Source organism: Lutra lutra, chromosome 10, assembly GCF_902655055.1.
Source record: "Lutra lutra chromosome 10, mLutLut1.2, whole genome shotgun sequence".
In the NCBI taxonomy this organism is placed as follows: Eukaryota; Metazoa; Chordata; class Mammalia; order Carnivora; family Mustelidae; genus Lutra; species Lutra lutra.
In genome coordinates, this window is record NC_062287.1 from 105,870,598 (window position 1) to 105,891,600 (window position 21,003).

The 21,003-nt window shown below is 44.6% G+C and overlaps 2 non-coding genes across 2 annotated transcripts; both read left to right on the top strand.

Annotated features, from left to right (window-relative positions):
• The first annotated feature begins 4,514 nt into the window (after positions 1-4,514).
• On the top strand, positions 4,515-4,708 carry LOC125080315 (U2 spliceosomal RNA). Its single transcript, XR_007121335.1, has one exon. It is a non-coding gene; the product is annotated as a U2 spliceosomal RNA (small nuclear RNA).
• Positions 4,709-8,123: 3,415 nt separating this feature from the next.
• On the top strand, positions 8,124-8,311 carry LOC125080320 (U2 spliceosomal RNA). The gene has a single exon (XR_007121337.1). It is a non-coding gene; the product is annotated as a U2 spliceosomal RNA (small nuclear RNA).
• The last annotated feature ends 12,692 nt before the right edge of the window (positions 8,312-21,003 follow it).

Sequence of the window (21,003 nt, forward strand, 5' to 3'; positions counted from 1 at the left end):
TCAGCGGGGATCCTGCTTCTCTCACTCCTGCTGCTGCTACCCCTGCTTGTGTTCCCTTTCTCGCTGTCTCTCTGTCAAATAAATAAATAAAATCTTTAAAAAAAATTGAGCACAGGCTTGGAGCTGGAACGGAAAGGAAGTGTATGAGTGTAATTTATGAATGATGGGCTGGAGGGGAATCATAGAATATAAAACTGGAAAAGATTTCCTGGGGAAGGCCAAATGAGAAGGGTCTGGAATGCAAAGATTATATGAACCATAGATGATGAGGGGAAAAAGATGAAAGTTTTTGAGCAGGGAGGTGATAGGAAACTGAGAGATAAGATGGAGACAAGGACATGAGTTAGATTGTCCGAGAAGTTTAGGCAACAGGGAAGTGGATTCTGTACTAACAAGTGTACTGGCAACGGGAATGGAAAGAGGGGATTTAAGTCAGGGATCTCCAACTGACATATATGCAGATATGTAAATAATGCCCCAAAGTGATATGAACTGGTGGGGACAGTGGCAAGCTAGGCCGCTTTTTAGCCCAGTTGGTTGTTGCGTTGCTAAAATAGTGTTTCTGTCTGAAAAATCTAACCAAGAGGATCCAGAAATCCAGAACTGTATATTAATTTGTCGATTTTATTTTATTTTAAGATTTTATTTATTTATTTGACAGAGATCACAAGTAGGCAGAGAGGCAGGCAGAGAGAGAGAGAGAGAGAGAGAGGGAAGCAGGCTCCCCACTGAGCAGAGAGCCGGATGTGGGGCTCGATCCCAGGACCCTGGGACCATGAACCGAGCCGAAGGCAGAGGCTTTAACCCACGGAGCCACCCTGGCGCCCCTAATTTGTACACTTTAATGGCTGCCATCTAGCCTGGAAATTTTAAGCATGTTGTATAAGGCAATCCAAATATGCCTGTGGGTCAAAGGTAGCCTAAGTGTGAGTTTGCAGCCTCTTGTGTTGTGACTAGAAGGTGGGGGATGCCGAAAACTGGTGGTTCTATTTGGAAGCTACAAAGGGGTTAAAGGGAATAAGCACTAAACAAGGCAGTGTTCTTGGCCGTTGAAGATCACAGGTGACATTCAGTAATATTTATTCTGCCAGTATTTATCTGTTGAACACCTGCTAGGCGTAGGAAATACAACAAGGAACAAAGCAGACAGTCCCCTCTGCTCCCTTGGAGCCTCTTTTCTGGTGGATGGACACAGAGGAACAGATTATGGTAGAGTAGAGTGGAATGCTGTGGTAAACGTGAAGCAGGGAAGGAGAGAGGGAGTGCTGGGATCAAAGGGAGAAACTGTCATGTCACCCAGACAGAGAGGGTCTTCCTGACTTCCTGATGAGGGGGATGTTTGTGCAGGATGCTGAAGGAAATGGAGCACAGAACCATCTGGGGTAGAGTGTTCCAGGGAGAAGGACGGGAGGGCTGGGCTCTGCTCACTGACTTGTACGTAACATAACAGGTCATGAGTAGGATTTATTTATTTATTTATTTATTTATTTATTTATTTATTTATTTGACAGAGAGAAATCACAAGTAGGCAGAGAGGCAGGCAGAGAGAAGGGGGGAAGCAGGCTCCCTTCTGAGCAGAGAGCCCCATGCGGGGCTCGATCCCAGGACCCTGAGATCATGACCTGAGCCGAAGTCAGAGGCTTAACCCAGTGAGCTACTCCGTTGCCCATGAGTAGGATTTTGGAAACAGAACTGGGGAGATTTTGTGTATGTCAAGGGGAGACTGAAGTTTGGTGGAAATAATGCAAGTTTCATTATCCACGGAATAAATGAACACTGAATTTTTTTTTTCCTTTGGATAAGAAAGGAGATTGTTCTGGAAGAGAAGAATGTAGTAGTCATATTAAATGAAACGTGTGTGTGTGTATGTGTGTGTTTGTGTGTGTAAATACATTTATGTGGCCAGAATCAAAAGGCTTGGGTGTCAAGAAATGAGAAATGGGAACAGTGAGATGAAACAATTAGCAGAGGGTGTTAATGTTATTATATTAACATCCGGGGCTCGTGGGTGGCTCAGTTGGTTAAGGCTCTGACTCTTCAGCTCCAGCCATGGTCTCAGGGTCAGGTGTGGAGCCCTGCATCCAGTTCCCTGCTCAGTGGGGAGTGTGCTAGAGGTTCTCTTTGTCCTTCCCCACCCTGTGCTCTCTTTCAAATAAATAAACAAATCTTAGAAAAATATTAATATCCATTAACTGCTTCCCATGGCACCCAGGGAAGGTAGTATACTAAGTGCTTTATGTGAAGTATTACCTCAGTTCGAAAATAGTTTTTGGGTGCTTGGGGGGCTCAGTCAGTAGAGCGTGCAGTTGGGGGGTTGTGAGTTCAAGCCCCACTTTGGGTGTGGAAGCTACTTGGAAACAACGACAACAAAAATCTCATCCCTGGTTTACAGGTAAGAAAACTGATGGGCACCTGGGTGGCTCAGTGGGTTAAGCCTCTGCCTTCAGCTCAGGTCATGATCTCAGAGTTCTGGGACTGAGTCCCGCATTGGGCTCTCTGCTTGGCAGGGAGCCTCCTTCCTCCTCTCTCTCTCTCTCTCTGCACCTACTTGTGATCTCTCTCTGTCAAATAAATAAAATCTTTAAAAAAAAAATAAAAGAAAACTGAGTATTAGATCGTTACTCACCCAGGGACACAGAGCTACTGTGGTTGAGCTGTGATTCAAACCTGGTCTCTACTTTTGACCCTGTTAAAAATTTTTTTTGCCTTTTTCCAAAAATTGGAGAGAGGCCAAAGTGATTGCTCGGCGTCCTTCTGATGTTGTAAAGTGAGCCAACACATCTTCGGGGTTATCTGATTTTCTAGGGAGTGTGTCCTTTTTTTGGACTTCCTATTTATTCTTGATTTGTTTATTTTATAATTCTGTGATATCCTTGTGTGACATTAGCCAGTTTTATTTTATTTTATTTTTTTTTTAAAAGATTTTATTTATTTATTTGACAGAGATCACAAGTAGGCAGACAGGCAGGCAGAGAGAGAGAGGAGGAAGCAGGCTCTCCGCTGAGCAAAGAGCCCGATGTGGGGCTCGATCCCAGGACCCTGAGATCATGACCTGAGCCGAAGGCAGAGGCTTTAACCCACTGAGCCACCCAGGCACCCCTATTTTTGTTTTTTTTATTAGCCCGTTTTATATCTACCTATGAACAAATTCATATCAGCATTCTTGACTGATGGATTTGAAAATACTCCTTTCCTAGAATTCTCCTTTGAACCAGTCTTAAATCTTATTTGTTCTCTCATTAGTAGGTTGCATAAAATCTTTCTTTCTTTATTTTTTTAATTTATTATTATTATTATTTTTTTTTTAAGATTTTATTCATTTATTTGTCAGAGAGAGAGGGAGAGAGAGCGAGCACAGGCAGACAGAATGGCAGGCAGAGGCAGAGGGAGAAGCAGGCTCCCCGCCGAGCAAGGAGCCCGATGTGGGACTCGATCCCAGGACGCTGGGATCATGACCTGAGCCGAAGGCAGCTGCCCAACCAACTGAGCCACCCAGGCGTCCCATAAAATCTTTCTTTTTAAAAGGTTTTATTTATTCATTGAACAGAGAGAGAGTGAGTGAGTGCATATGCAGGGAGAGCAGCAGAGGGAGACAGAGAAGCAGGATCTCTGCTGAGCAGGGAGCCTGATCCAGGGCTCCATCCCAGGACCTGGAGATCATGACCTGAGCTGAATGAAGCAGATGCTTAACCAACTGAGCCACCCAGGCACACCTTTCCTGTGGGTTTTACAACAAATTTTATCTGGCTCCCTGGATCTGGTTTCCTCCCTTTTAATCAATCCATTCTCTACCTTATAGCAGAAAGATCTTTCCAAATAAAACATTTGTGGTCAGGTCTCACTTCTCAGCTCATAATCCTTCAGTGCCCTTCATAGTCTTTAGGCTAAAGACCAGGCCATCAATATAGCTGTCAAGACCCTTGCTTTTCTTGTCAGGTTTTTTTTTTTTTTTTTTTTTTTTTTTTAACTCCCCTGGTCCCTCCCCAAGCCTGATCCACCCTGCCACCCATTGTAACTCTTTTAGGCTCAAGATCATGCCTGTGGAAATCATCATTATATTCTTGCTGCCTGGCAGAATGCAAGACACTAAGAAGGACTCAATAAATTAGTTTATCTCCGTAAATTTCGAATGACCTTTTTCCAACTCCCAATTCATTTCGCTACAGGTGGAATGAGCTCCTTGCTTAGAGGTCCGTCGAGTTCGCTCAGGGAGCAACCCTGCCCCCACGTGGCTACGAGAGGCACTGCCTCCCTAAAGGAGGAGGAGGATATACAAATAACCTTGGCTTTGCTAGGAATTGGGAGACCGGCCAGCAACCTCAGTGGAGAAACGATCCAAGTTTGATAACAGAATTATCTGGATTGTGGTGAAGCATGACCTTGGGAAGCATTAGCCTGGTTTCAGGGAGATGAGGATGTTGAAAAGTATAACGACGGGCTCGCGTGCTGTGTTTGTAGATCCGAGGGGGGAAGGTTTGGGACGGAAGGGATGATGGAGGGTTGATACCGGTATTAGCGATTCTCGGCCTTTTGGCTAAGATCAAGTGTGGTATTTGTTCTTACCAGTTTAACATCCGATGCGTCCTCTATCTGAGAACAATGTATTCCACTGATTTTTGGAGTGGGAGCTGGAATGGGAGCTTACTTTGCGCAGTCCACGCATCATTTCCCTGGTCCCTGGGTGTTTAACAGGGTTGATGTACTTGGAGTTGGATTAACCTCACATCAGGTGTCCGGCCTGGGAAGAAGAGCTACCACAGTGGGAAGGACAAAGAGAAATCTCTGAAACTGCCCAGTCCTCATTCCAGGGATGTCTTTTCTTCCCATTCTCTCCTTAACCCCTTGCACTCTGGCTCCAGTACTGGCCCCTCTACCAAGGCCACTACTGATCTTACTCACTTAATCCCAGAAGATACTTTCATCTTTTTTTTTTTTTTTTAAGATTTTATTTATTTGAGAGAGTGAGAAAGTGAGAGACAGAGCATGGGCAGAGGGGAGGGTCAAAGGGAGAAAGAGAAGCAGATTTCTTGCAGAGCAGGGAACCCAATGCAGGGCTTGGTCCCAGGAGCCTGGAATCATGACCTGAGCCGAAGTCAGACATTTAACCGACTGATCCACCCAGGCACCCCCTGCCCCCTTTTAAAGTAATCTCCACACCCAACGTGGGACTGGAACTCAGGACCCCAAGACCAAGAGTCACATGGTCCACCACGGAAGCAGTCAGGTGCCCCAATACTTTGTGCTTCTTGCCCTCTCAGTAGCATTTGACACTGTTGACCTGCCTTTCTTCCTGAAGTGCTCTCCATCCTTGCTTTCTGATACCCTGCACTCTCCTGGGTCTCCTCTTGCTTCTTGACCATTTTTCACTCTCCATCCCTACACATTCTCCAGGGTTCTGCCGCAGTCCACTTGTTTTCTCACTCACTATGCTCTGCCTAGACCAACTTACTCAGAACCTTGGCCTCATTTACCATATATATGCTGCCATGTCCCCAACATCGTCTCAACCCAGGATCTCCTGAACTGCACACCTTTGTATCTAACAGTCTGCCAGACATCTTCGCTGGGATGGCCCATAACCAGCTCAGCTTGTCCAAATCTGAATTCATCATCTTTTCCTACAAATCTGTTCCTTCTCCAATGGGCCCTCTCTTGCTCAGTTGTCTAAACCAGGTGTGGTCATTATCTCCAGTGCTGATAAACCGTAAGTGGTCTCCAGCCAAAGACTCCCAGGAACGTATTTGTATTGGAGCAACATGAGTTTATTGCTTGTTACAGCGAGGAGGAACACATACCATGGGAAACCACAGGGTGTCTCAGTAGGAGGCTGTTAGAACTTATTTTAGGATCTGGGCTTGTGTTAGGTGTTTTGGGAGAGGGTTTAAACAAGTGAGGCTTTACTTTGGATTCGTTGCTTTTGGGAAGTGGCATCGTTTTATTATTGGGTATTTTTTTTAAAGGATTTTATTTATTTATTTGACAGAGAGATCACAAGTAGGCAGAGAGGCAGGCAGAGAGAGAGGGAGAAGCAGACTTCCTGCCGAGCAGAGAGCCTGATGCGGGGCTCCATCCCAGGACCCTGAGACCATGACCCGAGCTGAAGGCCCCCTGAGCCACCCAGGCGCCCCCTTATTCGGTATCTTAATAAGTCTTACCTAGAAGGAGGGAAGACCGTGGTCAGATGAGGCTAACCTATGATTGGTAAAGAAACAACAGTCACTCATATTAGCAGGATAGGGAGCTGTTTGGATTTTGTGATGTGGGCAGTGTTCGTGTCTTTTCTGTGTTCAGATGTGATTTTCGGATGAGCTTATTTTGACTTGACCCATCATGATCAGAGTGGCCTTGTCTTATGTTGATGTTCTGAAATTATGTTCATCGGGAGAACACCAAGGCCTTGGTGTAAGTGCCAGGCCAGCTTCTAGACATCAGCAGCTGCTTTTCTCCTTGTCAGTACCCTAGCTTAAGCCATTTGCCCCTGGATTTCTGCTGCAGATTCCCAACCTGGTTTCCTGGGTCTGACTTTACCTCCTCCTCCTTCTTCTCTCTCTCCTTCTTCTTCTTCTTCTAGTTTATTGTTAAGTAACCTCCACCCAACGGGGGGCTTGAAAGCACAACCCCAAAATCCAGAGTCCTATGCTCTACTGACTGAGCCAGCCAGGCACCCCTGACTTTACCCCCTTCTAATCCATTCTCCATATTATAGCCGGGGTAGTCTCTCTCTCTCTCCCTCCCTCCCACCCTCCTTCCTTTCCGTCCTTCCTTCCTTCCTAAGATTTTTTATTTGAAGAGAGAGCTCAGAGGGAGAGAGAGAGGGAGAGGCAAACTCCCCGCTGAGCAGAGATCCCAACACAGGGTTTGATCCCAGGACCCTGAGACCATGACCTGAGCCAAAGGCAAACGCTTAACTGATTGAGCCACCCAGGTGCCCCCAGAATGATCTTTTTTTTTCTTTTAAAAAAGATTTTATTTATCTATTTGAGAGAGAGAGCATGAGCAGGGGAGAGGGCCAGGGGGAGAGGGAGAAGCAGACTCCCTGCTGAGCAAGGAGCCAGACACGGGGCTCTATCCCAGCACCCTACGATCATGACCTGAGCTGAAGGCAGACGCTCCACCCACCAAGCCACCCAGGTGCCCAAAGTGGTCTTTTTTCTTTCTTTTTTTTTTTTTTAAGATTTTATTTATTTATTTGACAGAGAAAGAGAGAGATCACAAGTAGGCACAGAGGCAGGCAGAGAGAGAGAGGGAGAAGCAGGCTCCCTGCTGAGCAGAAAGCCGGATGTGGGCCTTGATCCCACGACCCCGAGACCATGACCTGAGCTGAAGGCGGAGGCTTAACCCACTGAGCCACCCAGGAGCCCCATTTTTCAGTTTTTTTTTTTAAAGATTTTATTTATTTATTTGACAGAGAGAGATCACAAGTAGACAGAGAGGCAGGCAGAGAGAGAGAGAGAGGGAAGCAGGCTCCCTGCCGAGCAGAGAGCCTGATGCGGGCCTCGATCCCAGGACCCCGAGATCATGACCTGAGCCGAAGGCAGCGGCTTAACCCACTGAGCCACCCAGGCGCCCCCATTTTTCAGTTTTAATGTCACTTCTGCATTCCTTTCCTTGTGCTACTTGACCCATTAACCACGTCCCCGAGGGCAGAAATCGCATCTGTATAATTTATTTTATAGAACAAGGCATCTATTTTGTAGAACAAGGCATGACACTGGAATTCACTGAACGCCTGCGCTGTGCTTTGAAGTAAGCTCCTGAAGAGGTTGTTAGGAGAAATACCTCAACTGTAGACCGCTTCCTCGCCAAGGGCAGCTCTTCGAGGATGGAAGCAGTGTCTGTCCCCTCCTGGCAGCAAGAGGCACTGCCTCCGTTAGCGGAGAAGGCATAGGCAAATGAGCCGTGCTCTGCTGGGAGCTGGGACGAGGGCATTCACCTCTGGGAAAAATACAATTTGAGAACAGAATTTCTCAATTCTGCCAGTGGGAAGGTCTCCCAGGGAAGGATTAGACTGGTTTTTGGAAGAGTTGAGATGTGGAATTTTATCAGGGACAGCTTTAAGGCTGCTTTTATTGCCTTGAGTGAAAATTTGGGAAGCAAGTTCTGATGGGAAACTTAATTGTAGGTTGTTTTGGCTTTTTGGTCCAAGATCATGAATAGCAAGTGTTCTTATCATTTAATGTTTTGTAAATCCTCTACCTGATGGTACTTTATGAAGTGGATTTTTGGAACAGGGAGATTGAATGGACGCTGGCTCTGTCCATTCCACAGACCAATCTGATACCCCAGTATCTCCGTGAATGGTATGGTTCTCCCTCTTGGGATAGTTGTCAGTAAAAGTGCAGACTGTCGGTACTCCACAGTGTCTTCTGGTTTTTGAAATAAAAAATTTAAGGTGAACCTGCTGTTTCCCCTCTTCCTTTCATGCTTTATTTGTGATGCACATTTTGTCTTTTCTGCCCTGGTTCTTTAAGATTTAGTCATTTATAGTATTTTATTTAGAAATTTTCTACAAGTTATTTTGTCCCCTGGTGATAGGCATTTTTTTCAGATGACCAAATATTTAATGCTTTAACCAATGCTGCATGAAATCTTTTGTATGTCGCTTTGTGGACATGTATGAGGGTTTCTCTGGGCTGTGAATCTAGAAATGACATTTCTGGATAATAGTAAGGGTATTTTCAGTTCTATAGACTGTTGCAAATTGCCCACATATCCTGAATTGCAATTCTCTGCTATTCCTGAATAATCCCATCCTTGCTGGCAAAATAACTTGACAGTATTATTTTGAAGGTTAACAGTTGTTAGTATAAATGGCAACTTAAAAAAACATTTTCGGGGTACCTGGGAGGCTCAGTTGTTAGGTGTCTGCCTTCAACTCAAGTCATGATCCCCGGGTCCTGGGATCAAGCCCCGCATCTGGCTCCCTTCTCAGTGGAAGCCTGCTTCTCCCTCTCCCACTCCCCCTGCTTGTGTTCCCTCTCTCACTGTGTTTCTCCCTGTCAAATAAATAAAATTTTAAAATCTCAAAAAAATTTTTTTCTAGTTGTTTGCTCCTGGCATGCACAACAATTGTTTTGTGTCTGGTTTTTATTGAACTCTTATTCTAGTAATTTGTGGATTCAATTTGATTTTTCTTTAAAAAAAAAATATTTTATCTTTTAAGTACTCTTACACACAACATGGGGCTCGAACCTACAACCCTGAGATCAAGAGTCTCTTGCTCTACTGACTGAGACAGCCAGACACCCCTCAACTTGATTTTTCTGTACAGAATTTTCTGTAACTAAGTAGAGAAAAACATTTAAGTCTCAATTTTTCTTGCAAATTGAATGTTAGTGGGTGCCTGGGTGGCTCAGTTGGATGGGCATCTGGCTTTGGCTCAGGTCATGATCCTAGTGTCCTGGGATCAAGCCCCTGCATCGGGCTCCCTGCAGCAGGGAGCCTGCTTCTCCCTCTCCCACTCCCCCTGCTTGTGTTCTTTCTCTCTGTCAAATAGATAAATAAAATCTTTTAAAAAAATAGAATGTTAGTTACTTATAAAAGTGTTTTGTAAATTACTGGTAGTAAACTAAATGTGAGACCTGAAACCATAAAAAACTTGTAAGAGAACACAGGCAGTAAGGTCTCTGACATCGGCCATAGCAACATTTCTTCTAGATAAGTCTCCTTAGACAAGGGAAATAAAAGCAGAAATAAACTAATGAGACCTCATCAAAATAAAAAGCTTCTATGCAGAAATGAAGGAAACAGTCAACAGAACTAAAAGGCAACCAACTGAGTGGGAGAAGATATTTGCAAATGACATATCCAAAAAGGATTAGTATCCAAAATACATAAAGAAATTTACAAATGAACACCCCCCCAAACCAAATAATCCAGTTAAAAATGGGCAGAAGATACAAACAGACATTTCTCTAAAGAAGACCTTCTGATGGCCAACAGACACAGGAGAAGATGCTCAGCGTCACTCATCGTGAGAGAAATGCAAATCAAAACTACAATGAGATGCCCCTCACACCTGTCAGAACAGCGAAAATCAGTAACACAAGAAACAGCAAGTGTGGAAAGAAAAGGAACCCTCTTGCACTCTTGCAGGGAATGGAAACTGATGCAGTCACTATGGAAAACATCATGGAGGTTCCTTAAAAAGTTAAAAATAGAACTACCCTACAATCCAATTGCACTACCCTACCCCCCCAACCATAAAAAACTCTAATTCAGAGGGCTAGATGGAGCCCTAGGTTTATAGCAGCATTATTTACAGTAGCCAAATTATGGAAGCAGTTCAAGTGTCCATCAACAGATGAATGGATAAAGGAGATGTGGTCTGTATACACAATGGAATATTATTCAGGCATAAAAAACAATGAAATCTTGCCACTTGCAACATTGTGGATGGAGCTACAGAGTATTATGCCAAGGGAAATAACTCAGAGAAAGACAAATACCATATGATTTCTTTTTTTTTTTTTTAAAGATTTTTATTTATTGGGCGCCTGGGTGGCTCAGTGGGTTAAGCCTCTGCTTTTGGCTCAGGTCATGATCTCAGAGTCCTGGGATCGAGCCCTGCATTGGGCTCTCTTCTCAGCAGGGAGCCTGCTTCCCCCTCTCTCTCTGACTGCCACTCTGTCTACTTGTGATCTGTCAAATAAATAAATAAAATCTTTAAAAAAAGACTTTTATTTATTTGAGAGAGAGAACGTGACTGCTGTGGGGGAGGGGAGAGGGAGAAGCAGGCTCCCCACTGCGAAGAGAGCCTGATGTGCGGCTAGATCCTGGGACCCTGAGATCATGACCTGAGCCTAAGTCAGATGCTTAATCAACTGAGCCACCCAGGTGCCCCGGACAGATACCATAGGATTTCATTCATATGTGTAATTTAAGAAACAAGACAGATGAGCAAAAGGGGAAAAAACAGAGACAAACCAAGAAATACTTTTTTTTTTAAAAAGATTTTATTTATTTATTTGACAGAGAGATCACAAGCAGGCAGAGAGGCAGGCAGAGAGAGAGGAGGAAGCAGGCTCCCTGCTGAGCAGAGAGCCCCGACGCGGGGCTCGATTCCAGGACTCCGAGATCATGACCTGAGCCGAAGGCAGCGGCTTAACCCACTGAGTCACCCAGGCGTCCCCCAAGAAATACTCTTAACTCTAGAGAACAAACCAGTGGTTACCAGAGGGGAGGAAGATGGGGGGAATGGGTGAAACAGGGGATGGGGATCAAGGAGTGCCCTTGTCTTTTTTTTTTTTTTTTTAAGATTTTATTTATTTATTTGACAGGTGGAGAGAGCACAAGCAGAGGGGAGGGATAGAGCCAGAGGAAGAAAGCAGGCTCCCCACTGAGCAGGAAGCCTGCGCAGGACTTGATCCCAGACCCTGGAATCATGACCTGAGTCAAAGGCAGGCGCTTAACTGACTGAGCCCCCCAGGGACCCAAGGACTGCCCTTGTCTGATGAGCACTGGGCGATGCATGGAAGTGTTAAACCACTGTATCATACAACTGAAACTAATATAACACTGCATGTTGGCTATATTGGAATTAAAAAAAAATTATTGGTACTACTGTTTTAAAGAAACTGGCTAATCAGTTCTAATGCTGCTTTCTAATTAGAGGATGAAAGCGAATCTTTGTTCTAAACTTGCTAGAAGATCCATTTCCTTTAACTTTTTTTTTAAAGATTTATTTATTTATTTGACACAGAGAGAGACAGCGAGAGAGGGAACACAAGCAGGGGGAGTGGGAGAGGGAGAAGCAGGCTTCCCGCTGAGCAGGGAGCCCAATGTGAGGCTGGATCCCAGGTCGCTGGGATCATGACCTGAGCTGAAGGCAGATGCTTAACGACAGAGCCACCCAGGCGCCCCTCTTTAAACATTTTTTGAATTAAATTTTTTTTATTTTTTATTTTTAAGTAATCTGTACACCCAACATGGGGCTTGGACTCCCAGCCCCGGGATCAGGAATCACATGCTTTACCAAGTGAGCTAGCCAGGTGCCCCATTTTCCTTAAATTCCTGAGTTTTCGTTTCCTCTGTAGTCAACACCTTTATTTATTTATGTAATATATTTTATTTTTTTGAAAGCAATTTTAGGTTCACAGAAAAATGAATAGAAAGAATAGAGTTCTCATATACTTCCTTACCCTCCCTTTACCCCTCATCCCTTCCGCTATGATTAACATCTTGTATTAGTGAAGTACACCTCTCATAATTGATGAGCTGATATTGATACATTATTTTTAAAAAAGATTTTAGTTATTTATTTGACAGAGAGAGGTCACAAGTAGGCAGAGAGGCAGGCAGAGAGAGAAGGGAAACAGGCTCTTTGCTGAGCAGAGAGCCTGATGTGGGGCTCGATCCCAGAACCCTGAGATCATGACCTGAGCCGAAGGCAGAGGCTTAACCCACTGAGCCACCCAGGCGCCCCGATACATTATTATTAACTAAAGACCGTGGTTTCCTTCAAGGTTCATTCTTTGTGTTGTACATTCTTTGTGGTTTGACAAATGTATAGTGACATGTATCCTCCATTACAATGATACAGAATAGTTTCGTGGCCCTAAAAATCCCCTATACTCTGCTTATTTCGTCCTCCCTCCACCCCCCAACTCCCGGCAACTGCTGATTTTTTTTTTTTTTTTGTAGATTTTATGTATTTATTTGCCAGAGAGAGAATGCAGGAGACAGAGGGAAAGCAGGCTCCCTACTGAGCAAGGAGCCCGATCCTAGGATCCTGGGATCCTGACCAGAGCCGAAGGCAGATGCTTAACACACTGAGCCACCCAGGCGTCCCTACTACTGATCGTTCTACTGTCTCCATAGTTTTGCCTTTTCCAGAATGTCATATAGTTGGAATCACACAGTAGCCTTTTTATATTTGCTTCTTGGACTTGGAAGTATGCATTTGGGATTCCTCCCTGAATTTTCATGTCTTGATAGCTCGTTTCTTGTTATGGAACTGAAAAATATTCCACTATCTGGATGTGCCACAGTTTCTTTATCTGTTCACCTCCTGAAGTACATCTTGGATGTCCCAAGTTTTAGCAATGATGAAAAAGCTGCTATCAACATCCATGTTCGGCTTTTTGTGTGGATGTAATTTTTCAGCTCATCTGGGTAAATACCAAGGGGTATGATTCCTGGATCATATGGTAAAAATGTGTTTAGTTTTGTAAAAAAAAAAAAAAACACATCAAACTATCTTCCACAGTAGTTGTACCATCTCACTTTCCTACCAGAAATGAACGACGGTTCCTTTTACATTGTCCTTTGATATTGTCGGTGTTCTTGATTTTAGCCATTCTAAGACCTTTGTAGTGGTAGATCATTGTTGTTTTAATTTGCAATTCCCTAATGACACATGACGTTGAGCATCTTTTCTTTTTTTTTAATATTTTAAAAAGATTTTATTTATTTATTTGATAGAGATCACAAGTAGGCAGAGAGGCAGGCAGAAAGAGGAAGCAGGCTCCCTGCTGAGCAGAGAGCCCAATGCGGAGCTGGAGCTCGATCCTGATCCCGGGAACCTGAGATCATGACCTGAGCTGAAGGCAGAGGCTTTAACCCACTGAGCCACCCAGGCACCCTGAGCATCTTTTCATATGCTCATTTGACATCCCCTGTTGCCTTTTTTCCCCCTTCCACTATAGGTAACAATTTTATATTGGCTTTTGGTTTACCTTTCTGTTGTCACTCAAGAAAGTAATACACACACACACTCCTTTCCTTACACAGAAGGTAGCACACTGTATACATTCCATAGCATTTTACAGAGCGTTCGTTTTCAGAGGCATAGGATTTCATCATATGGATGTTCCATTATGTCTTTTATTTTTATTTATTTTAAAGATTTTATTTATTTGGGCAAAGGGAGAGGGAGAGAGAATCTCAAGTAGACTCCCCATTAAATGGGGAGCCCAACTTGGGGCTTGATTCAGGGGTCCCTCTAATGACCCTAAGATCATGACCTTGAGATCATGACCTGAACAGAAACCAAGAGTCAGATGCCTAGGGCGCCTGAGTGGCTCAGTTGGTTAAGCAACTGCCTTCAGCTCAGGATCCAGTTCTGCATCAGGCTCCCTGCTCAGCGGGGAGCCTGCTTCTGCCTCTCTCTCTGCTGCTGCTCCCCCTGCTTGTACTCTCCCTCTCATTCCCTCTCTCTCTGTCAAATAAATAAATATAATCTTAAAAAAGAAAAGAGTCAGATGCTTAACAGACTGAGCCACCCAGGTACCCCTCCGATTTCCTTTCTAACTAACACACTCTTTTTTTTTTTTTTTTTAAAGATTTTATTTATTATTTGACAGAGAGCGAGAGAGGGAATACAAGCAGGGAGAGTGGGAGAGGGAGAGCAGGCTTCCTGCCGAGCAGGGAGCCTAATGCGGAGCTGGATCCTGGGACCCTGGGATCATGACCTGAGCCGAACAGATACTTGATGACTGAGCCCCCCAGGAGTGCCACTAATGCACTCTAAACTGGGCCAGAAGCAGTAACGTTTAACCAGCAGTTCCTCATAAAATCCCAACATAACGACTGGTATTCGAACCATAAAACTTGGAATTTTATGAGGAGAGAAAAGTTAACTACTGCATACCAAGAACAGTTTCAATTGATAGCACCAATAGAATCATCGATTAGATAGTAATCAAAAGTGTGTGTGTGTGTGTGTGTTTAAAGATTTTATTTATTTACTTGACAGAGAGAGACAGTGAGAGAGGGACACAAGCAGGGGGAGTGGGAGAGGGAAAAGCAGGCTTCCTGCTGAGCGGGGAACCCAGTGCAGGTCTCAATCCCAGGACCCTGGGACCGTGCCCTGAGCCGAAGGCAGACGCTTAATGACTGAGCCACCCAGGCTCTCTGTCCTTCTTTCTCATTAAAACCTCTTGCCTAAACCACATGAGTGGGACACTTTTTCTGGCTACTCTGGAATCTGTGCTCCCCAAGTTGCAATTCTGGGACCCCAATTTCACCTCCTTTTCTTGGTTGACATGACTATGATCTGTTTTCTGTTCAGAATATTGACACCACAGAATATGGGTTTCCATACCATACAACTTTCTAATTCTGTGCAGCACACTGGAAGGCTTACCACCTCATTTGACTTGACACTAACCGTCCTCGGTTTGCACAGACCCCACAGGTTAAGGGCTGAGTCCCACAAGAGTGGCCGCTACAGCACACACCAATCTCAAGTTGTGGGTCCCAGGTTACCCACACTTCTGAGTTGGCTGTAAATCGGGGTTCTCACAAGCCCCTCCTCAGGTCTGAATTTGCTATAACAGCTCACAGAACTCAGGGAAACACTTTACGTACTATTACCAATTTATTATAAAGGATGCTATAAAGGAGACAAATGAACAGTCAGATGAAGAGTACATAAGGTGACTTTGGAAGGATTCCAAGCACAGGACCTTCTGATCCCGTGGACGTGGGATGTGTCAACTTCCCTGTCCATGTTCATTAACCCGGAAGTTCTCCAAGCCCAATCGATTAGGGTTTTTACAGAGGTTCCATGACGCAGGCATGATCATTGGCCTTTGGTGATCAACTCCATCTCCAGCCCCGACCCCTTGCTGGAAGGTGGGGGATGGGACTGTCATGCCTCAGTTTTTCTAGTGGGCAGTCCCCAACCCGAAGCTATCACCAAGATTGGCCTCTTTGGAAGAAAAGACTTTCTTATCACCCAGGAATTCCAAGGATTTAGGAACTTAGTGTTAGGAACTAGGGGCAAAGGCCATGTTTGCGTGCTCTGTCTTTCTTTCTCTCTCTCTCCTTTCTCTCTCTCTCTCTCTGCTTTTATCATATCGCAGTTAGCCATTTATAAAAAAGACAAGATTGGCTTTCTACCTTATACCATAAATAAAGATCAATTAAAGATGGATTAAAGACTTAAATGTCAAAAACAAAACCTTACATTTTTGCATGGAAAATGTTGATGAATATCTTCCAGGCCTTAAAGTAAAGAAAGACTTTTTTAGAGAAAAAAATTTTTTTTGTGTATTTTTTAGTAATCTCTATACCCAACATGGGGATCTAACTCACAACCCCGAGACCAAGAGTTGCATGCTCTCCTGACTGACCCAGCTAGGGGCTCCAAGAAAGATTTTTTAAATAAGTCACCAAAAATAAAAACACGAAAGAAAACATTGATATGTTTTTTTTTCCCCAAGTCCAGATAACCCACCAAGACTGACAACATTTTTGATGGTTAACTTTTGTTTATCAAAAGGCACCTGAGTGCCCAGATCTTGGTTTTTAAATACCGTTCTCCAATAAAAGAAACCAGGGCTCCTTGGAGAAGTGGCTGATTGGGGCTCTAGTGTGCAAAGAAGATGAGCCCAGACCATTCTGTAGAGCCAGCACATAAGGAAGTGCTCAAAACAAGTGTATCTGAGGGGGAGACAGGGGGACGGGGGAAGAGAAGTGTATTAAAGGAGCCAACCCGACAGAGCTCACAGTGGCCAAAGATGGAAAAATTTGAAGGAAGACCCCAATAATATAGTATTGAATTCTAAACCAAAGTATAAAATAAATATCCATGAGTCCATGCTGATATAAAGAAATGAATAGATAAATAAAGGAGACGAGACAAATCTCCTGTACAGAAAATCCCACGTAATTCATGTAGATAGCGCCCCCCTGCCCACCCCACGGAGGGGGGGTTTTACTCCACACCTTGACTGTGGCTGCACTTAGTAATTTTCTTCCAAAGAATGTGATGAAAGAAAATTTTTTTTAAAGATTTTATTTATTGGGGCACCTGGGTGGCTCAGTTGATTAAAAATGGCTGCCTTCGGCTCAGGTCATAGTCCCAGGGTCTTGGCATGGAGCCCCACATCGGGCTCTCTGCTCAGCAGGGAACCTTCTTCCCTCTGCCTGCCGCTCTGCCTACTTGTTCTCTCTCTGTCAAATAAATAAATAAAATCTTTAAAAAAAAGATTTTATTTATTTATTTGACAGAGAGAGATCACAAGTAGGCAGAGCGGCAGGCAGAGAGAGAGGGGAAGCAGGCTCCCTGCTGAGTAGAGAGCCCGATGCGGGGCTCGATCCCAGGACCCTGGGATCATGACTCGAGCCGAAGGCAGAGGCTTTAACCCACTGAGCCACCCAGATGCCCCATAAATAAATAAAATCTTTTAAAAAAGAATAAACTTAAAAAAAAAGATCTTATTTATTTATTTGAGAGAGAGAGAGAACAAGCCGTGGGGAGGGGTGGGAGAGGGAGAGAAGCAGACTCACGTCTGAGCAGGAAGCCTGATGTGGGGCTCGATCCTAGCACCTGGACATCATGCCCTTAGCTGAAGGCAGATGCTTCACGCAGGCACCCGATGGTAGAAAGTTCTGAAAGTCTCGGGGGATGGAAAAAAGATGTTACCCACCAGTATTGTGTGACTAGGATGGTAGAAGGATATGATGTTGGAGGGCTTTAGTTGTTTAAAGCTGAGTGAATCTCTTATTACCATTTTGTCTCTGGCATGAGATCAGTATTGTCTCTGATCAGATAGATACCTGATGTCATCTATCCAAGAATAATATGTTAAAAATGCTTCTTTGTCTCTTCTGTAAATTGATCTGCTAGATCTCTGATGTTTCTCTCTTTTGATACTTGGTTGCATTAGAGAGAAAGGCTCCCAGCAGTGTTGTTCATTTGTCTGATTTACTTGAGTGCCAGATACTTTTCAGATCATGTAATTTCTTTTCTAACAGGTGGCTTTGGTTGTATTTCCTTTACTCTTTCGGGCTTTTATCCCCCCTCCTTCTCTGCATTCATTTCCACAGTGCTTTGACTTCCAAACGCTCAGGGCCTTACCTTCAGCCATGACCCAGTTTTCAAATGCCTGAACTCCCCAAAGCTAATGGATATTTTATTTAACTTACTTTTTTTTTTTTTTTTGGGCATTGGGATTAAAAAAAAAAAATTTTTTTTTATTAACATATAATGTAGGGGCGCCTGGGTGGCTCAGTGGGTTAAGCCACTGCCTTCGGCTCAGGTCATGATCTCAGTGTCCTGGGATCGAGTCCTGCATCGGGCTCTCTGCTCAGCAGGGAGCCTGCTTCCTCCTCTCTCTCTGTCTGCCTCTCTGCCTACTTGTGATCTCTCTCTTTCTCTGTCAAGTAATAAATAAAATATTTTAAAAAACCCATATAATGTATTATTTGCCCCAGGGGTTAACTTACTTTTTTTAAAAAAGATTTTACTTACTTCCTTGAGAGAAAGTGAGAGAGAGAGGGAGAGAGGATAAGCAGGGGGAGGGGTGGAGGGAGAGGGAGAAGCAGACCCCCTGCTGAGCAGGGAGCTGGATATGGGGCTCCATCCCAGGACCCTGAGCTGAAGGCAGACACTTAACCAGTTGAGCCACCCAGGTGCTCTAATGACTATTTCAGAAACAGAGTCTGGATGCTTTGTTTCTGGGTCTTTGGAATAATGCCTTGGGTTTTGGCAAAGTTGTAGAGTCTGCTGGACAGACAGTCTCCTAGAGAGTTTTAAACTGTCCTTCCACCTTGCTCTGACTTTGGAAATCCTTTTTGTATTTTGGCTAAGATCAAGTATAGTTGGCCCTTGAACAACACAGGTCAGTATCATATAGCTCCACTTTTATGCAGATTAAAAAAAGTTTCTCTGGGGCGGGCGCCTGGGTGGCTCAGTGGGTTAAAGCCTCTGCCCTCGGCTCAGATCATGATCCCAGGGTCCTGGGATCGAGCCCCGCATCGGGCTCTCTGCTCAGCAGGGAGCCTGCTTCCTCCTCTCTCTCTGCCTGCCTCTCTGCCTGCTTGCAATCTCTGTCAAATAAATAAATAAAATCTTAAAAAAAAAAGTTTCTCTTCCCTGTAATTTCCTGAATCATGTTTTCTTTTCTCCAGTTTCATTGTAAGAATACAGGATATAATGCATATACCCTAAAAATATGTGTTAACTGTTTACATTATCGGTAGGGTTATTAGTGGTTAAGTTTTGGGGGAGTCAAAAGTTCCATGTAGAGGGTGCGTGGGTGGCTCAGTGGGTTAAAGCCTCTGCCTTCAGCTCAGGACATGATCTCAGGGTCCTGGGATCGAGTCCCGCATTGGGCTCTCTGCTCTGCAGGGAGCCTGCTTCCTCCTCTCTCTCTCTCTCTCTCTCTCTGCCTGCCTCTCTGCCTACTTGTGATCTCTGTCAAATAAATAAATAAAGTCTTTAAAAGAATAAATAAAATCTTAAAAAAAAAAAGTTCCACGTAGAGTTTTGGCTGCGCCACTAATTCCTGCATTGTTCAAGGATCAACTGCCATCCTCATTTACTGGCAAACACGTGACATGGATTTTTGCAGCAGGGGGTTAGAAAGGAATTTTCTCTGTACACTTGGCCCTCTGTATTTCAGGGCCCAACCCCCTATCTGCCTGCCTGAGTGTAAAGTGCTGAAGACAGGTGGCCTCAAGGGGCCTCTGGACCTCCGGACTGCCTTTTATCTCTGCCTTGTCCCAACCTTCTCTTGAAGGCTTAATTCTTCTTGACAAATGATCTACTCTGCACTCCTACGTAGATATTAAAGTTTTAAGATTTTTTTTTTTTTATTTGACAGACAGATCACGAGTAGGCAGAGAGGCAGGCAGAGACAGAGAGGAGGAGGAGGCAGGCTCCCTGCTGAGCAGAGAGCCCGATGCGGGACTTGATCCCAGGACCCTGAGATCATGACCTGAGCTGAAGGCAGAGGCTTAACCACTGAGCCACCCAGGTGCCCCAATATTAAAGTTTTATATGTATCAAAAGACACTGAAGGATCTGAATATCCCTAGCCACATTCTGCCCTCTTTCTCTCCCCTCCTTCCCTTAGATTTATTACTTTCATTTTGGTTGAACAAGCCATGGTTTGTTTTTCCTTCCTTCCCTCCCTTCTTTCCTTCCTTCCTTCTTTACTTTTAAAGATTTTATTTTTTAAGTAATCACTACACCCATTCTGGGGCTCGAACTCACAACCCGGAGAGCAAGAGTCACGAGCTCCAAGGACTGAGCCAGCCAGGCGCCCCTGTTTTGCTTGCTTATGATATCATACAGTGTTATTTATGTGTCCTTTCATTTTTCTCCATTTATCTTCGTCTGCTGCTTTTGTTGTTTCTTTTTTTTTTAAAGATTTTATTTATTTATTTGACAGAGAGAAATCACAAGTAGACAGAGAGGCAGGCAGAGAGAGAGGGGGAAGCAGGCTCCCTGCTGAGCAGAGAGCCCGATGCGGGACTCGATCCCAGGACCCTGAGATCATGACCTGAGCCGAAGGCAGTGGCTTAACCCACTGAGCCACCCAGGCGCCCTGCTTTTGTTGTTTCTAAGAAGGGAAATATTTGGGTTTGACTGGTGCAGTTCATCCCCGCTTTTTCCAAACACCCGTGAAGCGCCTACTTAAGCTACTTCTGTAAGTAGGCAGGGCCATGGACATAGCACAAGGCCCCTGCCGCTTGTCCACAAGTGCGGACACTCAGAAAAGGAAATGTAATAAACAAACAGGGTATGTGTTGTAGCAGAGGTGGATGGAAAAAGAATTCTTTTGGAGAAGTTGAGAAAAACCGTCATTGAGCTAGGTCTTGAATGAGCAGGAGCTTCTTGAGGTTGAGCGGAAGGGAAGGACACAGAATGGCAGGTGCAGAGATGCAGAGGACTGACACAGCTGGGCATGCTGTGGGACTGGCAGGTGTTCGAAGGCTGATGTCGTTGGGTGGCTATTCCCCGTGGAAGGTGTGTGGGGAGGTGATAAACTTGGGGAGGTCAGTGGTGAGCTTCTTGAGCTTCTTCACTGCACACAGAAGGACTTGGCTTCATCTGTCTGGAACCACGGCAGGGGTCGCTGTGAGTGAGATGTTATGTTCCCAGGGGTGTTATGTTGGACCGTCTTAAATTTCTGACCCCAGCTCTCAACCTTGAGCTTTCACCCTGGAAATAAAGTCTGTTTAGAGTCTCTGGCTGGCACTTATCTGCCATGCCCAGGGCACCTTGGACTTACTATCATCTTTGCACACTCCTCTGACATCCACCCTATA